This window comes from Schistocerca nitens, chromosome 12, assembly GCF_023898315.1.
Source record: "Schistocerca nitens isolate TAMUIC-IGC-003100 chromosome 12, iqSchNite1.1, whole genome shotgun sequence".
NCBI classification, from domain to species: Eukaryota; Metazoa; Arthropoda; class Insecta; order Orthoptera; family Acrididae; genus Schistocerca; species Schistocerca nitens.
This window is the reverse complement of record NC_064625.1, coordinates 68,204,886-68,225,464: the sequence shown is the minus strand read 5'-3', so window position 1 is coordinate 68,225,464 and position 20,579 is coordinate 68,204,886.

The window sequence follows — 20,579 nt, the reverse complement described above, 5'->3', positions numbered from 1 at the left end:
CAGGTCGAACGCAACTGTGCGTCCGCACTCAGTGTGGTAGATTCACTGCTCATAGAGGCGAATCAGTTATATGAAACCGTGTTGTCTATTCAAACATGTCAGAAAGAACAGACATCGCGTATCCCTAATATTTCGCCTTTACTGCCCTCTCGGAAATTCGTCACACTCAAATGTCTGAAACACTGAAATGTTTAGCGATGCATGAAACGTGTATCTAAAAGACATATTAAACGCCACTGAAGGGGAAGCGTTTACCGAGGGCTACAAAAATGTTTCTACTGAAGTCGGATTTGAGTGTGGCTGTGAAGTTATCCGGTAACGCAGAACAGGTCTAGGTGAAAAGAAGGTAATGTTGGATGTTATTACCGGCCTCCCGATTCCGTCGAGACAGAGTTATTCAAAGAAGGTCTACGCTCAGTAGTGCGGAAGTACCCAAACCGTGCAGTATTAGTTCCGAGCGTAGACTAGGACACCTATGGATTCATTACAAGGTTTCCACATCAGTAGCCTAGCGAAGTACTGTTGAACACGTTTTTTCGAAAACTGTCTTGAGCAGCTAGTTCGAGAGCGCACATACAATGGAAATACACACATAAAAAAATTTGCGTGACCCCTGTTCCCAGAACTCCTGGAGATAAACGTTGACTGTGGATATTGTATCACATACACAGTCCCTTTGACTGTTTAAAGATATCACTAAAACCGACCAAAGATGTGAGCAACCGTGCATGAGCAGCCGATCCGTTCCAGTCATTCCACCACAAAGGAGGTACACGGCTCGTGTTGTCTGTAGTTCAACCGTGCCTAGACCGTCAATACAGCAGTCCACATTGGTAGTTTGTGCCAGGAAGGGCTCTCAACAAGGGAAGTGTCAAGGCGACTCGGAGTAAACGAAAGCGATGTTGTTCGGATATAGAGTACATACAGAGACACGGGAACTGTCGATGACATGTCTCGCTCAGGCCGCCCGGGGGCTACTACGGCAATGGATGACCGCTGCCTACGGATTATGGCTCGGAGGAACCCTGACAGCAACGCCAACATGTTGAATAATGCTTTTCGTGCAGCCACAGGACGTCCTGTTACGACTCAAACTGTGCACAGTAGCCTGCACGATGCACGTCTTCACTCCCGACGTGCATGGCGAGGTCCATCTTTGCAACCACGACACCGTGCAGCGCGGTACCGATGGCCCCAACAACATGCCGGATGGACCTCTCAGCATTGGCATCACGTTCTCTTCACCGATGAGTGTCATATCTACCTTCAACCAGACAATCGTCGGAGACGTGCTTGGAGGCAACTCGGTCAGGCTGAACGCCTTAAACACACTGTCCAGCGAGTGCAGCAAGATGGAGGTTCCCTGCTGTTTTGGGGTGGCATTATATGGGGCCGATGTACTTTCTGGTGGTCATGGAAGGCGCCGTAACGGCTGTACGATGCGTGAATGCCATCCTCCGACCGATTTTTATTATTATTATTATTATTATTATTATTATTATTATCATCTTTACTTTCTCAGACGTTACGTCTGGTTAAGAATGGAGTGACGCGGACCTTTATCAAGCGTCACTTCCTTTTAACTGTACGGTATATGTTATATTGCATTTAGGAACTTTCGGGTAAATGAACATGTATCAATAATTACAGATTTCTGTAGTTGTATATATATGTTTGGATGTAGCTGTATTGCATTGATGTATTGTTGGATATTGTGTGGTATGACTCCTGTAGTTGATAGTATAATTCGTCTGATGTCAACTTTATCCTGATGCCACATGTCTTTGACTTCCTCAGCCAGTTGGATGTATTTTTCAATTTTTTCTCCTCTTTTCTTTTGTATATTTGTTGTATTGGGTATGGATATTTCGATTAGTTGTGTTAATTTCTTCTTTTTATTGGTGAGTATGATGTCAGGTTTGTTATGTGGTGTTGTTTTATCTGTTATAATGGTTCTGTTCCAGTATAATTTGTATTCATCATTCTCCAGTACATTTTGTGGTGCATACTTGTATGTGGGAACATGTTGTTTTATTAGTTTATGTTGTATGGCAAGTTGCTGATGTATTATTTTTGCTACATTGTCATGTCTTCTGGGGTATTCTGTATTTGCTAGTATTGTACATCCACTTGTGATGTGATCTACTGTTTCTATTAGTTGTTTGCAAAGTCTGCATTTATCTGTTGTGGTATTGGGATCTTTAATAATATGCTTGCTGTAATATCTGGTGTTTATTGTTTGATCCTGTATTGCAATCATGAATCCTTCCGTCTCACTGTATATATTGCCTTTTCTTAGCCATGTGTTGGATGCGTCTTGGGCCGGCCGAAGTAGCCGTGCGGTTAAAGGCGCTGCAGTCTGTAACCGCAAGACCGCTACGGTCGCAGGTTCGAATCCTGCCTCGGGCATGGATGTTTGTGATGTCCGTAGGTTAGTTAGGTTTAACTAGTTCTAAGTTCTAGGGGACTAATGACCTCAGCAGTTGAGTCCCATAGTGCTCAGAGCCATTTGAACCATTTTTTGATGCGTCTTGATCGATGGGCGGCTGTGTTAGATGATACGGGTGCTTGCCGTGTAGTGTTTTCTTTTTCCAATTTACTTTCTTCGTATCTGTTGATGTTATGTGATCTAAAGGGTTGTAGAAGTGGTTATGAAATTGCAGTGGTGTAGCCAATGTATTTATATGAGTGATTGCTTTGTGTATTTTGCTAGTTTCTGCGCGTTCTAGAAAGAATTTTCTTAAATTGTCTACCTGTCCATAATGTAGGTTTATTATGTCGATAAATCCCATTCCTCCTTCCTTTCTGCTTAATGTGAATCATTCTGTTGCTGAATGTATGTGATGTATTCTATATTTGTGGCATTGTGCTCGTGTAAGTGTATTGAGTGCTTCTAGGTCTGTGTTACTCCATTTCACTACCCCAAATGAGTAGGTCAATATTGGTATAGCATAAGTATTTATAGCTTTTGTCTTGTTTCTTGCTGTAAATCCTGTTTTCAGTATTTTTTTAGTCTTTGTCTATATTTTTCTTTTAGTTCTTCTTTAATATTTGTATTGTCTATTCCTATTTTTTCTCTGTATCCTAGATATTTATAGGCATCTGTTTTATCCATCGCTTCTATGCAGTCGCTGTGGTTATCCAACACGTAATCTTCTTGATTAGTGTGTTTTCCCTTGACTATGCTATTTTTCTTACATTTGTCTGTTCCAAAAGCCATATTTAGATCATTGCTGAATACTTCTGTTATCTTTAGTAATTGGTTCAGTTGTTGATTTGTTGCTGCCAGTAGTTTTAGATCATCAATGTATAGCAAATGTGTGGGTATGTTCCAGTAATATTGTATCCATAATTTGTATTATTTAGCATGTTGGATAGTGGGTTCAGAGCAAGGCAGAGCCAGAAAGGACTTAATGAGTCTCCTTGGTATACTCCACGCTTAATCTGTATTGGTTGTGATGTGATATTATTTGAATCTGTTTGGATATTAAGTGTGGTTTTCCAATTTTTCATTACTATGTTTAGGAACTGTATCAATTTAGGATCTATTTCGTATATTTCCAATATTTGTAGTAACCATGAGTGGGGTACACTATCAAAAGCTTTTTGGTAATCAATGTATGCGTAGTGTAGCGACCTTTGTTTAGTTTTAGCATGATATGTCACCTCTGCATCTATTATCAGTTGCTCTTTACATCCTCGTGCTCCTTTGCAACAGCCTTTTTGTTCTTCATTTATAATTTTGTTCTGTGTTGTATGTGCCAATAATTTCTGTGTAATGACTGAAGTTAAAATTTTGTATATTGTTGGTAGGCATGTTATGGGGCGATATTTAGCTGGGTTTGCTGTGTCTTCTTGATCTTTAGGTTTCAGATAAGTTATTCCATGTGTAAGTGTATCAGGGAATGTGTATGGGTCTGCAATGTAACTGTTAAATAATTTAGTTAGATGTGAATGAGTTGAGGTGAACTTCTTTAGCCAGAAATATGCTATTTTATCTTTTCCAGGGGCTTTCCAATTGTGAGTAGAATTAATTGCTTTGGTGACTTCATGTTGCAAAATTATCACTTCAGCCATTTGTGGTATCATCTTGTATGTGTCTGTTTCTGCTAGTATCCACCGTGCATGCCTGTTATGTTGTACCGGGTTTGACCATATGTTGCTCCAGAAGTGTTCCACGTCTGTTATGTTTGGTGGATTGTCTATTTTAATGTGTGTGTTATCTATTGTCTGGTAAAATTTCTTTTGGTTTGTGTTGAATGTTTGGTTTTGTTTCCTTCTATTTTCACTTTTTTTGTATCTTCTAAGTCGTTTGGCCAATGCTTGTAAATTCTGCTTCTTTTCATCTAATTGCTCTATCGCTTCTTGTTGTGAGATTTTACCTAACCTTTTTCGTTTTTTTTCTGACATTTCATTTCTTATAAATTGTGTTAGCTGTCCGATGTCTTTTCTCAGTTTTTCTATTCTGATCTGTAACCTGTGTTGCCATGCTGGTTTTGTGGGTTTCTTCTGTGTGTTGGTTGGTTCTGATCTCTGCCTAGTGTGTATATTTAGTGTAGTGAGTGCTCCTATATAAACCAGTAGTTGTAACTCTTCCATAGTTGTGTTTTCATTTATTTTGTTGTGTGTGATTGTGTTGATAGTTTTTATTGTTGTTTCGACTTGTGGGTTATTTGAAGGTCTATGCAAGAATGGTCTAATGTCTGTATTTGTGTCTTTGTATTCCTTATATGTCAGCTGAAATTTTTCTTCTATATCTAACATGTGTGTCACTTCGTGTTCTATTTGTGCTTGTTCTGGTGGCTGTCTTAAGATTTAGTTTTGCTCTGGGATGTTTGAGTCCATTACTGTATTTTCTTCTTCTTCTGATTGCACATTATTTTGTTCCAGTATTTGTTGTACTTCTTGTTTGATGTTTTATAATTCTGACTGGGGTATCCTGTTATTTTTGATTATTACACGGATCTGATCAGCTAGTCGTTGTTCTGTCAAAAATTTTAATTCTGGGTATCTGGTAATAAATGTTGTGTATACTTGTGAACTGTATCCAGTTGTGTTGGTTCCTAGGTTTGTTGCTTGGTAATAACAGAACATGAGGTGTCGATTAACTTCATCTGACCATCTCATCCTCTGTCTCTGTTTTCCTTCTAGTGTGGTTGCAGGAAGCATATCCTGCAAAACACCGCTATTTGGATTTAAATCATTTTCCGTGTGGCAAGCAGTGTCGTTACCATTGTGGATGGGCATAGAGTTGAAGCGTCGTCTCCGACCATGACAGCGCTTGTCCAAGGCTTCATTAGTTCTGTCCTGAACTAACTAATCACACTAAACGGGGGGTTAGCCCTATTAGCGGTTTGTTCTTTTCATCGCCTTTTACGACTGGCAGAACATACCGGAGGCCTATTCTTTTCCCGGGCCTTATTATTATTATTATTTCTTTACTTTCTCAGACGTTAAGTCTGGTTGAGAATGGAAAGTGACGCGGACCTTGATCAAGCGTCACTTCCTATTAACTGTACGGTATGTGTTATATTGCATTTAGGAACTTTCGGGTAATTGAACATGTATCAATAATTACGGATTTCTGTAGTTGTATATATGTGTTTGGATGTAGCTGTATTGCATTGATGTACTGGTGGATATTGTGTGGTATGACTCCCGTAGTTGATACTATAATTGGTATGATGTCAACTTTATCCTGATGCCACATGTCTTTGACTTCCTCAGCCAGTTGGATGTATTTTTCAATTTTTTCTCCTGTTTTCTTTTGTATATTTGTTGTATTGGGTATGGATATTTCGATTAGTTGTGTTAATTTCTTCTTTTTATTGGTGAGTATGATGTCAGGTTTGTTATGTGGTGTTGTTTTATCTGTTATAATGGTTCTGTTCCAGTATAATTTGTATTCATCATTCTCCAGTACATTTTGTGGTGCATACTTGTATGTAGGAACTTGTTGTTTTAAAAGTTTATGTTGTAAGGCAAGCTGTTGATGTATTATTTTTGCGACATTGTCATGTCTTCTGGGGTATTCTGTATTTGCTAGTATTGTACATCCGCTTGTGATGTGATCTACTGTTTCTATTTGTTGTTTACAAAGTCTGCATTTATCTGTTGTGGTATTGGGATCTTTAATAATATGCTTGCTGTAATACCTGGTGTTTATTGTTTGATCCTGTATTGCAATCATGAATCCTTCTGTCTCACTGTATATATTGCCTTTTCTTAGCCATGTGTTGGATGCGTCTTGATCGATGTGTGGCTGTGTTAGATGATACGGGTGCTTGCCATGAAGTGTTTTCTTTTTCCAATTTACTTTCTTCGTATCTGTTGATGTTATGTGGTCTAAAGGGTTGTAGAGGTGGTTACGAAATTGTAGTGGTGTAGCCGATGTATTTATATGAGTGATTGCTTTGTGTATTTTGCTAGTTTCTGCTCGTTCTATAAAGAATTTTCTTAAATTGTCTACCTGTCCATAATGTAGGTTTTTTATATCGATAAATCCCCTTCCTCCTTCCTTTCTGCTTAATGTGAATCTTTCTGTTGCTGAATGTATGTGATGTATTCTATATTTATTGCATTGTGATCGTGTAAGTGTATTGAGTGCTTCTAGGTCTGTGTTACTCCATTTCACTACTCCAAATGAGTAGGTCAATATTGGTATGGCATAAGTATTTATAGCTTTGGTCTTGTTTCTTGCTGTCAATTCTGTTTTCAGTATTTTTGTTAGTCTTTGTCTATATTTTTCTTTTAGTTCTTCTTTAATATTTGTATTATCTATTCCTATTTTTTGTCTGTATCCTAGATATTTATAGGCATCCGTTTTTTCCATCGCTTCTATGCAGTCGCTGTGGTTATCCAATATGTAATCTTCTTGTTTAGTGTGTTTTCCCTTGACTATGCTATTTTTCTTACATTTGTCTGTTCCAAAGGCCATACTTATATCATTGCTGAATACTTCTGTTATCTTTAGTAATTGGTTGAGTTGTTGATTTGTTGCTGCCAGTAGTTTTAGATCATCCATGTATAGCAAATGTGTGATTTTGTGTGGGTATGTTCCAGTAATATTGTATCCATAATTTGTATTATTTAGCATGTTGGATAGTGGGTTCAGAGCAAGGCAGAACCAGAAAGGACTTAATGAGTCTCCTTGGTATATTCCACGCTTAATCTGTATTGGCTGTGATGTGATATTATTTGAATTTGTTTGGATATTAAGTGTGGTTTTCCAATTTTTCATTACTATGTTTAGGAACTGTATCAATTTAGGATCTACTTTGTATATTTCCAATATTTGTAGTAACCATGAGTGGGGTACACTATCAAAAGCTTTTTGGTAATCAATGTATGCGTAGTGTAGCGACCTTTGTTTAGTTTTAGCTTGATATGTCACCTCTGCATCTATTATCAGTTGCTCTTTACATCCTCGTGCTCCTTTGCAACAGCCTTTTTGTTCTTCATTTATAATTTTGTTCTGTGTTGTATGTGTCATTAATTTCTGTTTAATGATTGAAGTTAATATTTTGTATATTGTTGGTAGGCATGTTATGGGGCGATATTTAGCTGGGTTCGCTGTGTCTGCTTGATCTTTAGGTTTCAGATAAGTTATTCCATGTGTAAGTGTATCAGGGAATGTGTATGGGTCTGCAATGTAACTGTTAAATAATTCAGTTAGATGTGAATGTGTTGAGGTGAACTTCTTTAACCAGAAATTTGCTATTTTATCATTTCCAGCGGCTTTCCAATTGTGAGTAGAATTAATTGCTCGGGTGACTTCATGTTGCAAAATTATCACTTCAGGCATTTGTGGTATCATCTTGTATGTGTCTGTTTCTGCTTGTATCCACCGTGCATGCCTGTTATGTTGTACCGGGTTAGACCATATGTTGCTCCAGAAGTGTTCCATGTCTGTTATGTTTGGTGGATTGTTTATTTTAATGTGTGTGTTATCTATTGTCTGGTAAAATTTCTTTTGGTTTGTGTTGAATGTTTGGTTTTGTTTCCTTCTATTTTCACTTTTTTTGTATCTTCTGAGTCGTTTGGCTAATGCTTGTAATTTCTGCTTCTTTTCGTCTAATTGCTCTGTCGCTTCTTGTTGTGAGATTTTACCTAACCTTTTTAGTTTTTTTTCCGAGATTTCATTTCTTATAAATTGTGTTAGCTGTCCGATGTCTTTTCTCAGTTTTTCTATTCTGATCTGTAGCCTGTGTTGCCATGCTGGTTTTGTGGGTTTCTTCTGTGTGTTGGTTGGTTCTGATCTCTGTCTAGTGTGTATATTTAGTGTAGTGAGTGCTCCTATATAAACCAGTAGTTGTAACTCTTCCATAGTTGTGTTTTCATTTATTTTGTTGTGTATGATTGTGTTGATAGTTTTTATTGTTGTTTCGACTTGTGGGTTATTTGGTGGTCTATGCAAGAATGGTCTTACGTCTGTATTTGTGTCTTTGTATTCTATATATGTCAGCTGAAATTTTTCTTCTATATCTAACATGTGTGTCACTTCGTGTTCTATTTGTGCTTGTTCTGGTGGCTGTCTTAAGATTTCGTTTTCCTCTGATTGTTTAATTGGTGCGTGTTGTTCTTTGTTTGTTTGCTCTGGGATGTTTGAGTCCATTACTGTATTTTCTTCTTCTTCTGATTGCACATTATTTTGTTCCAGTATTTGTTGTACTTGTTGTTTGATGTTTTCTAATTCTGACTGGGGTATCCTGTTATTTTTGATTATTACACGGATCTGATCAGCTAGTCGTTGTTCTGTTAAAAATTTTAATTCTGGGTATCTGGTAATAAATGTTGTGTATACTTGTGATCTGTATCCAGTTGTGTTGGTTCCTAGGTTTGTTGCTTGGTAATAACAGAACATGAGGTGTCGATTAACTTCATCTGACCATCTCATCCTCTGTCTTTGTTTTCCTTCTAGGGTGGTTGCAGGAAGCATATCCTGCAAAACACCTCTATTTGGATTTAAATCATTTTCCAGTTGGCTAGCAGTGTCGTTACCATTGTGGGCGGGCATAGGGTTCAAGCGTCGTCCCCGACCATGACGGCGCTTGTCCGAGGCTTCTTTAGTTCTGTCCTGAACCAACTAATCACACTAAAGGGGGGTTAGCCCTATTAGTGGTTTGTTCTTTTCGTCGCCTTTTACGACTGGCAGAACATACCGGAGGCCTATTCTTTTCCCGGGCCTCCACGGGTATTATTATTATTATTATTATATTATTATAATAATAATAATAATAATTATTATTATTATTATTATTATTATTATTATTATTATTTTTAGTGCAACGATATCGGCAGCATATTGGCGAGGCATTCGTCTTCATGGACGACAATTCGCGGCCCCATCGTGCACATCTTGTGGCTGACTTCCTTCAGGATAACGACATCGCTCGACTAGGGTGGCCAGCATGTTCTCCAGACATGTGCCGGCCTGAGTGGCCGTGCGGTTCTAGGCGCTACAGTCTGGAGCTGGGCGACCGCTACGGTCGCAGGTTCGAATCCTGCCTCGGGCATGGATGTGTGTGATGTCCTTAGGTTAGTTAGGTTTAATTAGTTCTAGGCGACTCATGACCTCAGAAGTCAAGTCGCTTAGTGCTCAGAGCCATTTGAACCATTTTTCTCCAGACATGTACCCTATCGAACATGCCTGGGATAGACTGAAGAGGGTTGTTCATGGTCGACGTGACCCTCCAACCACACTGAGTGATCTACGCCGAATCGCCGTTAGGAGTGAGACAATCTGGCTTGATGAACTTGTGGATAGTATTCCACGACGAATGCAGGCGTGCATTAATTCAAGAGGACGTGGTAGTGGGTATTAGAGGTTCCGGTGTGTACACCAATATGGGCAACCAACTCTGAAGGTCTCGCTATATGGTGGTACAACATGCAATGTGTGGTTTTTATGAGCAACAAAAAGGGCGGAAACGATGTTTATGTTGATCTCTATTCCAGTTTTCTGTGCAGGTTCCGGAACTCTAGGAACCGAGGTGATTCAAAACATTTTTTGATGTGAGTATTTTAGAGCATGTAGCTACAAAGATACCTGGACTCACCGACGGTGTCACTACAGAGACAGGCGTTAGTGATAATGACGTCATCGTAGCGACGATGGTTACTTAAGTTATTAAATCAATCAAGAAAGCTAGGAGAGTAGTTTTGCTAGAAAGAGCAGAAAAGCGGTTGTTAGAATCTCAGACAGTGAATGGACATTATTTAGTTCCAGTATGATGGATGTAGAGTAATTATAGGCGAAGTTTAAACAGATTGTAAATCGTGCTGTGCAAAAGTATGTGCCTAGTAAGTGAATGAAGGATGGAAAAGATACATTGCGGAAAATGATGAGGAAGCAAAGACTGTTGCACTCTCAGTTCAACAGAGAGCGGGATAACGACAAGTAAAGGTTAGTAGAGATTCGTGTGTGTGTGGAAAGATCGATGCTCGAGCATACAGCTGTCACCATCATACCTTAACAAATTATCTTGAAGAGAACGCGAGACTATTCTGGTCCTACGTAAAACCGCTAAGTAGAGCGAAGCTTCTGCTCAGTCGTTGACCAGCCTGGTGTGCTATTAGAAAACAACAAAAGGAATGCTGAAGTTTTAAATTTCATGTTTAAGAAATTTTTTACGCAGGAGGATCGAAGAAACATGTTGTTGTTGTGGTCTTCAGTCCTGAGACTGGTTTGATGCAGCTCTCCATGCTACTCTATCCTGTGCAAGCTTCTTCATCTCCCAGTACCTACTGCAACCTACATCCTTCTGAATCTGCTTAGTGTATTCATCTCTTGGTCTCCCTATACGATTTTTACCCTCCACGCTGCCCTCCAATGCTAAATTGGTGATGCCTTGATGCCTCAAAACATGTCCTACCAACCGATCCCTTCTTCTAGTCAAGTTGTGCCACAAGCTTCTCTTCTCCCCAATCCTATTCAATACCTCCTCATTAGTTACGTGATCTACCCACCTTATCTTCAGCATTCTTCTGTAGCACCACATTTCGAAAGCTTCTATTCTCTTCTTGTCCAAACTAGTTATCGTCCATGTCTCACTTCCATACATGGCTACACTCCATACAAATACTTTCAGAAACGACTTCCTGACACCTAAATCTATACTCGATGTTAACAAATTTCTCTTCTTGAGAAACGCTTTCCTTGCCATTGCCAGTCTACATTTTATATCCTCTCTACTTCGACCATCATCGGTTATTTTACTCCCTAAATAGCAAAACTCCTTTACTACTTTAAGTGTCTCATTTCCTAATCTAATTCCCTCAGCATCACCCGACTTAATTCGACCACATTCCATTATCCTTGTTTTGCTTTTGTTGATGTTCATCTTATATCCTCCTTTCAAGACACTGTCCATTCCGTTCAACTGCTCTTCCAAGTCCTTTGCTGTCTCTGACAGAATTACAATGTCATCGGCGAACCTCAAAGTTTTTACTTCTTCTCCATGAATTTTAATACCTACTCCGAATTTTTCTTTTGTTTCCTTTACTGCTTGCTCAATATACAGATTGAATAACATCGGGGAGAGGCTACAACCCTGTCTCACTCCTTTCCCAACCACTGCTTCCCTTTCATGCCCCTCCACTCTTATAACTGCCATCTGGTTTCTGTACAAATTGTAAATAGCCTTTCGCTCCCTGTATTTTACCCCTGCCACTTTCAGAATTTGAAAGAGAGTATTCCAGTCGACATTGTCAAAAGCTTTCTCTAAGTCTACAAATGCTAGAAACGTAGGTTTGCCTTTTCTTAATCTTTCTTCCAAGATACGTCGTAAGGTCAGTATTGCCTCACGTGTTCCAACATTTCTACGGAATCCAAACTGATCTTCCCCGAGGTCGGCTTCTACCAGTTTTTCCATTCGTCTGTAAAGAATTCGCGTTAGTATTTTGCAGCTGTGACTTATTAAACTGATAGTTCGGTAATTTTCACATCTGTCAACACCTGCTTTCTTTGGGATTGGAATTATTATATTCTTCTTGAAGTCTGAGGGTATTTCGCCTGTCTCATACATCGTGCTCACCAGATGGTAGAGTTTTGTCATGACTGGCTCTCCCGAGGCTATCAGTAGTTCTAATGGAATGTTGTCTACTCCCGGGGCCTTGTTTCGACTCAGGTCTTTCAGTGCTCTGTCAAACTCTTCACGCAGTATCTTATCTCCCATTTCGTCTTCATCTACATCCTCTTCCATTTCCATAATGTTGTCCTCAAGTACATCGCCCTTGTATAAACCCTCTATATACTCCTTCCACCTTTCTGCCTTCCCTTCTTTGCTTAGAACTGGGTTGCCATCTGAGCTCTTGATATTCATACAAGTGGTTCTCTTCTCTCCAAATGTCTCTTTAATTTTCCTGTAGGCAGTATCTATCTTACCCCTAGTGAGACAAGCCTCTACATCCTTACATTTGTCCTCTAGCCATCCCTGCTTAGCCATTTTGCACTTCCTGTCGATTTCATTTTTGAGACGTTTGTATTCCTTTTTGCCTGCTTCATTTACTGCATTTTTATATTTTCTCCTTTCATCAATTAAATTCAATATTTCTTCTGTTAACCAAGGATTTCTATTAGCCCTTGTCTTTTTACCTACTTGATCCTCTGCTGCCTTCACTACTTCATCCCTCAAAGCTACCCATTCTTCTTCTACTGTATTTCTTTCCCCCATTCCTGTCAATTGTTCCCTTATGCTCTCCCTGAAACTCTCTAAAACCTCTGGTTCTTTCAGTTTATCCAGGTCCCATCTCCTTAAATTCCCACCTTTTTGCAGTTTCTTCAGTTTCAATCTGCAGTTCATAACCAATAGATTGTGGTCAGAATCCACATCTGCCCCAGGAAATGTCTTACAATTTAAAACCTGGTTCCTAAATCTCTGTCTTACCATTATATAATCTATCTGAAACCTGTCAGTATCTCCAGGCTTCTTCCATGTATACAGCCTCCTTTCATGATTCTTGAACCAAGTGTTAGCTATGATTAAGCTATGCTCTGTGCAAAATTCTACAAGGCGGCTTCCTCTTTCATTCCTTCCCCCCAATCCATATTCACCTACTATGTTTCCTTCTCTCCCTTTTCCTACTGATGAATTCCAGTCACCCATGACTATTAAATTTTCGTCTCCCTTCACTACCTGAATAATTTCTTTTATCTCGTCATACATTTCATCTATTTCTTCATCATCTGCAGAGCTAGTTGGCATATAAACTTGTACTACTGTAGTAGGCATGGGCTTTGTGTCTATCTTGGCCACAATAATGCGTTCACTATGCTGTTTGTAGTAGCTAACCCGCACTCCTATTTTTTTATTCATTATTAAACCTACTCCTGCATTACCCCTATTTGATTTTGTATTTATAACCCTGTAATCACCTGACCAAAAGTCTTGTTCCTCCTGCCACCGAACTTCACTAATTCCCACTATATCTAACTTTAACCTATCCATTTCCCTTTTCAAATTTTCTAACCTACCTGCCCGATTAAGTGATCTGACATTCCACGCTCCGATCCGCAGAACGCCAGTTTTCTTTCCCCTGATAACGACGTCCTCTTGAGTAGTCCCCGCCCGGAGATCCGAATGGGGGACTATTTTACCTCCGGAATATTTTACCCAAGAGGACGCCATCATCATTTAATCATACAGTAGAGCTGCATGTCCTCGGGAAAAATTACGGCTGTAGTTTCCCCTTGCTTTCAGCCGTTCGCAGTACCAGCACAGCAAGGCCGTTTTGGTTAATGTTACAAGGCCAGATCAGTCAATCATCCAGACTGTTGCCCCTGCAACTACTGAAAAGGCTGCTGCCCCTCTTCAGGAACCACATGTTTGTCTGGCCTCTCAACAGATACCCCTCCGTTGTGGTTGCACCTACGGTACGGCCATCTGTATCGCTGAGGCACGCAAGCCTCCCCACCAACGGCAAGGTCCATGGTTCATGGGGGGCGAAGAAACATACAGTCGTTAAACTCTAGTGTCGACACCATGGTAATGGACATCCCTGGCCTAGATAAACAGCTGGAAGATTTGGTAACAAATAAGTCGCCAGGTCCTGACGGAATACCGATTCGGTTTCACAAACAGTACTCTACGGCATTGGCCCCTTACTTAGATTGCATTTATCGTGGATCTCTCGCCTAACGCAAAGTCCCAAGTGACTGGAAAAAAGTGACTCCTATATACACTACTGGCCATTAAGACTGCTACACTACGAAGATGACGTGCTACAAACGCGAAATTTAACCGACAGGAAGATGATGCTGTGATATGCAAATGATTAGCTTTCCAGAGCATTAACACAACATTGTCGCCGGTGGCGACATCTACAACGTGCTGACATGAGGAAAGTTTCCAACAGATTTCTCATACACAAACAGCAGTTGACCGGCTTTGTCTGGTGAAACGTTGTTGTGATGCCACGTGTAAGGAGGAGAAATGCGTACCATCACGTTTCCGACTTTGATAAAGGTCGGATTGTAGCCTATCGCGATTGCGGTTTATCGTATCGCGACATTGCTGCTCGAGTTGGTCGAGATCCAATGACTGTTAGCAGAATATGGAATCGGTGGGTTCAGGAGGGTAATACGGAACGCCGTGCTCGATCCCAACGGCCTCGTATCGCTAGCAGTCTAGATGACAGGCATCTTACCCGCATGGCTGTAACGGATCGTGCAGCCACGTCTCGATCCCTGAGTCAACAGGTGGGGACGTTTGCAAGACAACAACCATCTGCACGAACAGTTCGACGACGTTTGCAGCAGCATGGACTATCAGCTCGAATACCCTTGACGCTGCATCACAGTCAAGAGCGCGTGCTGTGGTGTACTCGACGACGAACCTGGGCGCACGAATGGGAAAACGTCATTTTTTCGGATGAATGCAGGTTCTGTTTACAGCATCATGATGGTCGCATCCGTGTTTGCCGACATCGCGGTGAATGCACACTGAAAGCGTGTATTCGTCATCGCCATACTGGCGTATCACCCGGCGTGATGGTATGGGGTGCCATTGGTTACACGTCTCGGTCACCTCTTGTTCGCATTGACGGCACTTTGAACAGTGGACGTTACATTTCAGATGCGTTACGACCCGTGGCTCTACCCTACATTTCAGCAGGATAATGCAGCATGTTGCAGGTCCTGTACTGGCCTTTCTGGATACAGAAAATTTTCGACGGCTGCCCTGGCCAGCACATTCTCCAGATCTCTCACCAACTGAAAAGGCCTGGTCAATGGTGGCCAAGAAACTGGCTCGTCAAAATACGCCAGTCACTACTGTTGATGAACTGTGGTATCGTGTTGTAGCTGCATGGGCAGCTGCACCTGTACACGCCATCCAAGCTCTGTTTGACTTAATGCCCAGGCGTATCAAGGCCGTTATTACGGCCTGAGGTGGTTGTTCTGGGTACTGATTTCTCTGGATCTATGCACCCAAACTGCGTGAAAATATAATCACATGTCAGTTCTAGTATAATATATTTGTCCAATGAATTCCCGTTTATCATCTGCATTTCTTCTTGGTGTAGCAATTTTAATGGCCAGTAGTGTATAAGAACAGTAATAGGACAGACCTGCAAAATTACAGACCAATATCGTTAACATCCGTTTGCTGCAGAATTCTTGAACATACACCGACGGAAAAAATCGCAACACTACAAGCAGTTGTGCGAGATAAACGAAAGTTGGTAGGCGTGTTTTTACATTTGAAAAACAATGCCTATTTAAATTTCGCGCCAGTCGCATAAGAGTGGTGTTACTATGAGGGTGCAAATCAGGTTTGCTGTAAATACACGCCGTGAGGTTGTGAGCGTTAGTCACCTTCTAGATTGGACGTGGAGATTTGATCTTAGTCAAGAATGCCTTTGGGGAGACAAAGACGCCATTATGATCACCTTACTGAGTTTGAACGAAGTCGTCTAATAGGGCCACGAGAAGCTGGATATTCCTTCAGCGATATCGCAGGAAGACTCGGCAGAAATGTAGCACTCTACACGATTACTGGCAGCGGTGACCACGAGAATGTACGGTTGCAAAAAGCCCGGGCTCCGACCGGTCACGTGGCTCTACCGAGAGGGAAGGCAATCGTGTCTGGCGTACGACTCTGGCGCATCATATTTCTTCTGCAGCCGCAATCTGAACAGCAGTTGGCGACGTAACGAAATGTTAAAAATCGATTACTTCAGGGACAGCCCCGAGCCAGGCGCCCAGTAGCATGCATTTCACTGACCCCCAAACCACCGCCATTTGCGACACAAACTGACATCGCACACCTTTAAAACACAATGCGTGTCCGTTTCAATGCTTGCATTCAACATTCTGATCGTTACATCTGTTATTAATTTACCAGCATGTCACTTTTGCAACTGCTTATTTCGCGCTTACATTGCCCTGTGATGCTGCAATGTTAATCACTCAAATATCCTACATAGACAGACGTATTCCCGAAATTTCATTACTCTACATTATGTTGTTGTTGTTGCTGTTGCTGTGATTTTTTTTACCGCCAGTTCATTTGTCCAGTCGCGGATGCCGTCAGGCGCTGACGCCACCCTGCAACACACCTCTGCCAGTCAGGCTGCATCGAACACAGCCCCTGTAAATCATTAACTGCACAGTGCAGCGAGCTAAGAAATTAGCAGCTCGGTCCGCAGAGGTCCTTCGTGTACACGAGACAGTAGAACAGGTGGTGCACACAACTGCGACAGGGTCACTCCTGCTACGGACCTTCTGCTGCATCCACCGTGACACGTGCGGCCACTCGAATGTAAATGTGCCTCCCGGGCAGTCCCGTCGTAGCCAACAATTGGTGCCCACCGCTACGAACCCAGCATCGCCTCCGACTGCATGCCGCCTTCGCTTCCAGTGCACAGTGTTAACTATACAGACGGCGCTTCTATGAAATCGGCAAAAAATTAGATACACCATTTAAAGAATATTATGTTTTTGAAGAAAACTACACTGTCAAAAATTCCCTTTAACTAACAGCTACAATTAAAAAATTTTCCATTCCTGATGATGGTAATTTCGTATCCTTTAACGTAGTTAATTTACTTACTAACATTCACATTTATGAGACTATTAAAATTACTGAAGAGAATCTTCTCCAACACAAAAAGCTAACGTACAAGAAATTAAAGATGTCATTAGGTTATTACTTCTGATACTCTCCTATAACTATTTCCAGTTTAACGCTGAAATCTTTTTTACGACCGGAAGCCTTTGCCGTGCCCATTTGTATAACAAGTACGCTTGCAAACAGTTTTGTTAAACATCACAAAAGGCAGTACTTTAAGAAATTGGTGTGACCTGAGCAATTTTCCAGTCTTTCGGTATGGATCTTTCTGTGAGCGGTTGTATATAATTGCTAAATATGGAGCTATTGTATCAGCACACTCAGTGGAACCTGACTGGTATACAATGTGGACCGGAAGCCTTGCCTTTACTGATTTAAGCTGCTTTGCTACACCGAGGATATTTACTATTATGCTTCTCATCTTGGCACTTTCTGTTGACTGGACTTCGGGAATACTTACTTCGTATTCTTTGCTGAAGGAGTTTCGGAAAACCATGCTTCGTAACTCTACTTTAGTGGTACTGTCATCAGCGACTTCACCGTTATTTTCGCGCAGTGAAGGTTCTCATTGCGTATTGACATTGGTGTACTTCATGTATGACCGGAATGTCTTTGGGTTTCTCGCCAGATTTCGAAACAGAGTTTTGTTGCGGAAATTATTAAGAGCATCTCACACTGAAGTAGCCGCTATATTTAGAGCTTCTGCAAAACTTCGCCAGTCTTGGGGATTTTGGATCCTTTCATATTTGGCATGCTTTTTCGTTGCTTCTGCAACAGCTATTTGACCCATTTTGTCCATGGGGGATCCGTACCTTCACTAATTAATTTATGTGGTATATATATATATATCTCAATTGCAATCGATACTATTTCTTTGAAATCATTCCACATCTTTTCTACGCTTACATGATCAGATCGGAAGGAGTAGAGGCTGTCTCTTTAAAAAGCGTTAAGAGCATTTGTTGCTAAGAGGTCAAGTACGCCTTCGCAACCATTTATGCTTCGAGTGGGCTCACGAACTAATCGTTCAAAATAATTTTTTGAGAAAGCATTCACTACAATTTCGGATGACGTTTTATGCCTGCCGCCGGCTTTAAACGTACAAATTTTCCAGCATATCGAGGGTAGATTGAAATCACCACCGACTATAATTGTGTGAGTGGGGTACCTATTTGAAACGAGACTCACGTTTTCTTTCAACTGTTCAGGAACTATATCCTCTCAGTCGGGGGTCGTAAAACTATCCAATTAACAGTTTAGTCCGATTGAAAAGCATAGCCTCTACCCATACTATTTCGCAGAAACTATCTAATTCAGTTTCACTACAAGGTAAACTACTTCTGACAGCAATAAATACTCCAGGACCAACTATATTTAATCTATCCCTTCTGAACGTTGTTAGGTCGTTTGAAAAACTTTCGGCATAACTTATTTCCGGCTTTAGCCAGCTCTCCGTACCTATAACTGTTTGGGCTTCAGTGCTTTCTATTAGGGCCTGGAGCTCTGGTTCTTTCCCAACACAGCTACGATAATTTACACCTATCGCTTGAACAACCACATTACTGTGTGTTACCTGCCCCCTTTTAGACGGACGCCATTTCGATGGTTTCCTGAGACCCTATAACTTAAAAATCCACCCCCGCCGCCGCCGCCGCTACCCGTGTAGCCGCTTCCTGTGTGTAGTGGACTCCTCACCTATGAAGCAGAATCCAGAAACCCACCACCCCATAGCTCAAGTCAACGAATCTGAGGCCTACACGGTCACATAACCGCCTGAGCCTATGATTCATACCTTCCACTCGACTCTGCACCGAAGGACCACAGTCGGTTCTGTCGATGATGGTGCAGATGGTGAGCTCCGCCTTAATCTCGCAAGCAAGACTGGCAGTCTTTACCATATCCGATAACCAAAACCAGAGAGAATCTCCTTCAATCCATAGCAACACACGTCATTGGCACCGACTTGGGTCACCACCTGCAGTTGGCTGCACCCTGTACTCTTTACAAATCAGGAATGACTCCCCCACCTTATCCACACGGAGTGCACACTGCCGTACTTTCCCTCCTTGGCAGCCATGTTACTAAGGGGGCCCAATTACGCACCTATTGATGCTAACTACCAGCAAACTCACCTTCTGTGAACGCCCAGAATTTGCGTTCCAAGAAGCTTCCTCTGGAGGCCCTACAATCGGCCCGTCGCAAGTCTTTCGCTGCCTGCCAGACTTTGGAATGATCTCTCACTCGACCACAGGTGAGGGATCAACCTCAGCGCTGCAGATCAACATAAATTTAGGCTAATGACACCAGTGCTGCTCCAAAATCTGCAGTCAGAGAAGACAATTCCAAATGCAAGGGGAAAAGACACAAGAATGCTGTAAGTAAATATCAGAAACTCATCTATTGCAAAGAACGTTCCTAGATGTAGAAAGCGACCAAAATTATGAATACCACTGACGGTTTGTTAAAAGAATTAAACGAAATGAGTACTGATACGGCAAAATAAACGAAGTCTGGTTTTCTTCATGGTTACGTGACGTTACGTATATATATGTTTTGTATTTTTATTCGTCCATGCCTTTCGTTTAAGCACTCACTCAACAGGTCTCTGCTGCAACGTCATTATCGGTCGTGGTGGCCGAGCGGTTCTAGGCGCTACAGTCTGGAACCGCACGACCGCTACGGTCGCAGGTTCGAATCCTGCCTCGGGCATGGATGTGTGTGATGTCCTTAGGTTATTTAGGTTTAAGTAGTTCTAAGCTCTAGGGGACTGATGACCTCAGAAGTTAAGTCCCATAGTGCTCAGAGCCATTTGAGGGGTGAAAAACAAAGGAAAGAATATTCACTTTCTTTTGCCTGATGGCGGGTTTAGGGAGTGGGGATGCATGGCAGAAGCGCATTCTTACGCAACTTTGGTAAAAATAAACGTACGTTTATACCGTAACAGCGTTCCGTACGTTGATTAGGACTCTATAATCATACTGATATACTAAAAAGGACAACCAAATCAGCATCCACTGCAACGTGGATAGTAGCACGAGAAGATTTATTTTTACTTTTTAGACATTAATGCAGACTCTAGATAATTAGAAGCTCAAGGGACCGTTACAATCGAGTCTGCACAATTCGAAGGTCAAAGGATCTAAGAAAAAGTTCGAATAATTAAGAGAAAAAGTTCGTATAGTTAATTCTATTTAACTCGACTTTATTCTAGATGAAATCAGGAAAAATCGAAATAAAATTTTGAAATTTTTTTTACTATTGTATTCCCAGTTTTCTTACATGTTATTTGCTTTAGTATTTGGAACGGAAGGCACACACAAATGTTCGAAAATACAATAATTCAGCTTCATTAATTTTTCAATGGTGAACAAACTGTCACGAATGGATGCATTTTGTGAACTAAATTTCTTATAAACGAACTTATGTCTTTGGAGTTGGCATGTCACTCCTTATTTGTATCTGAGACTTCGGTTCTCAGACTAACCGTTAATGATTTAGCGATCCGTTAAG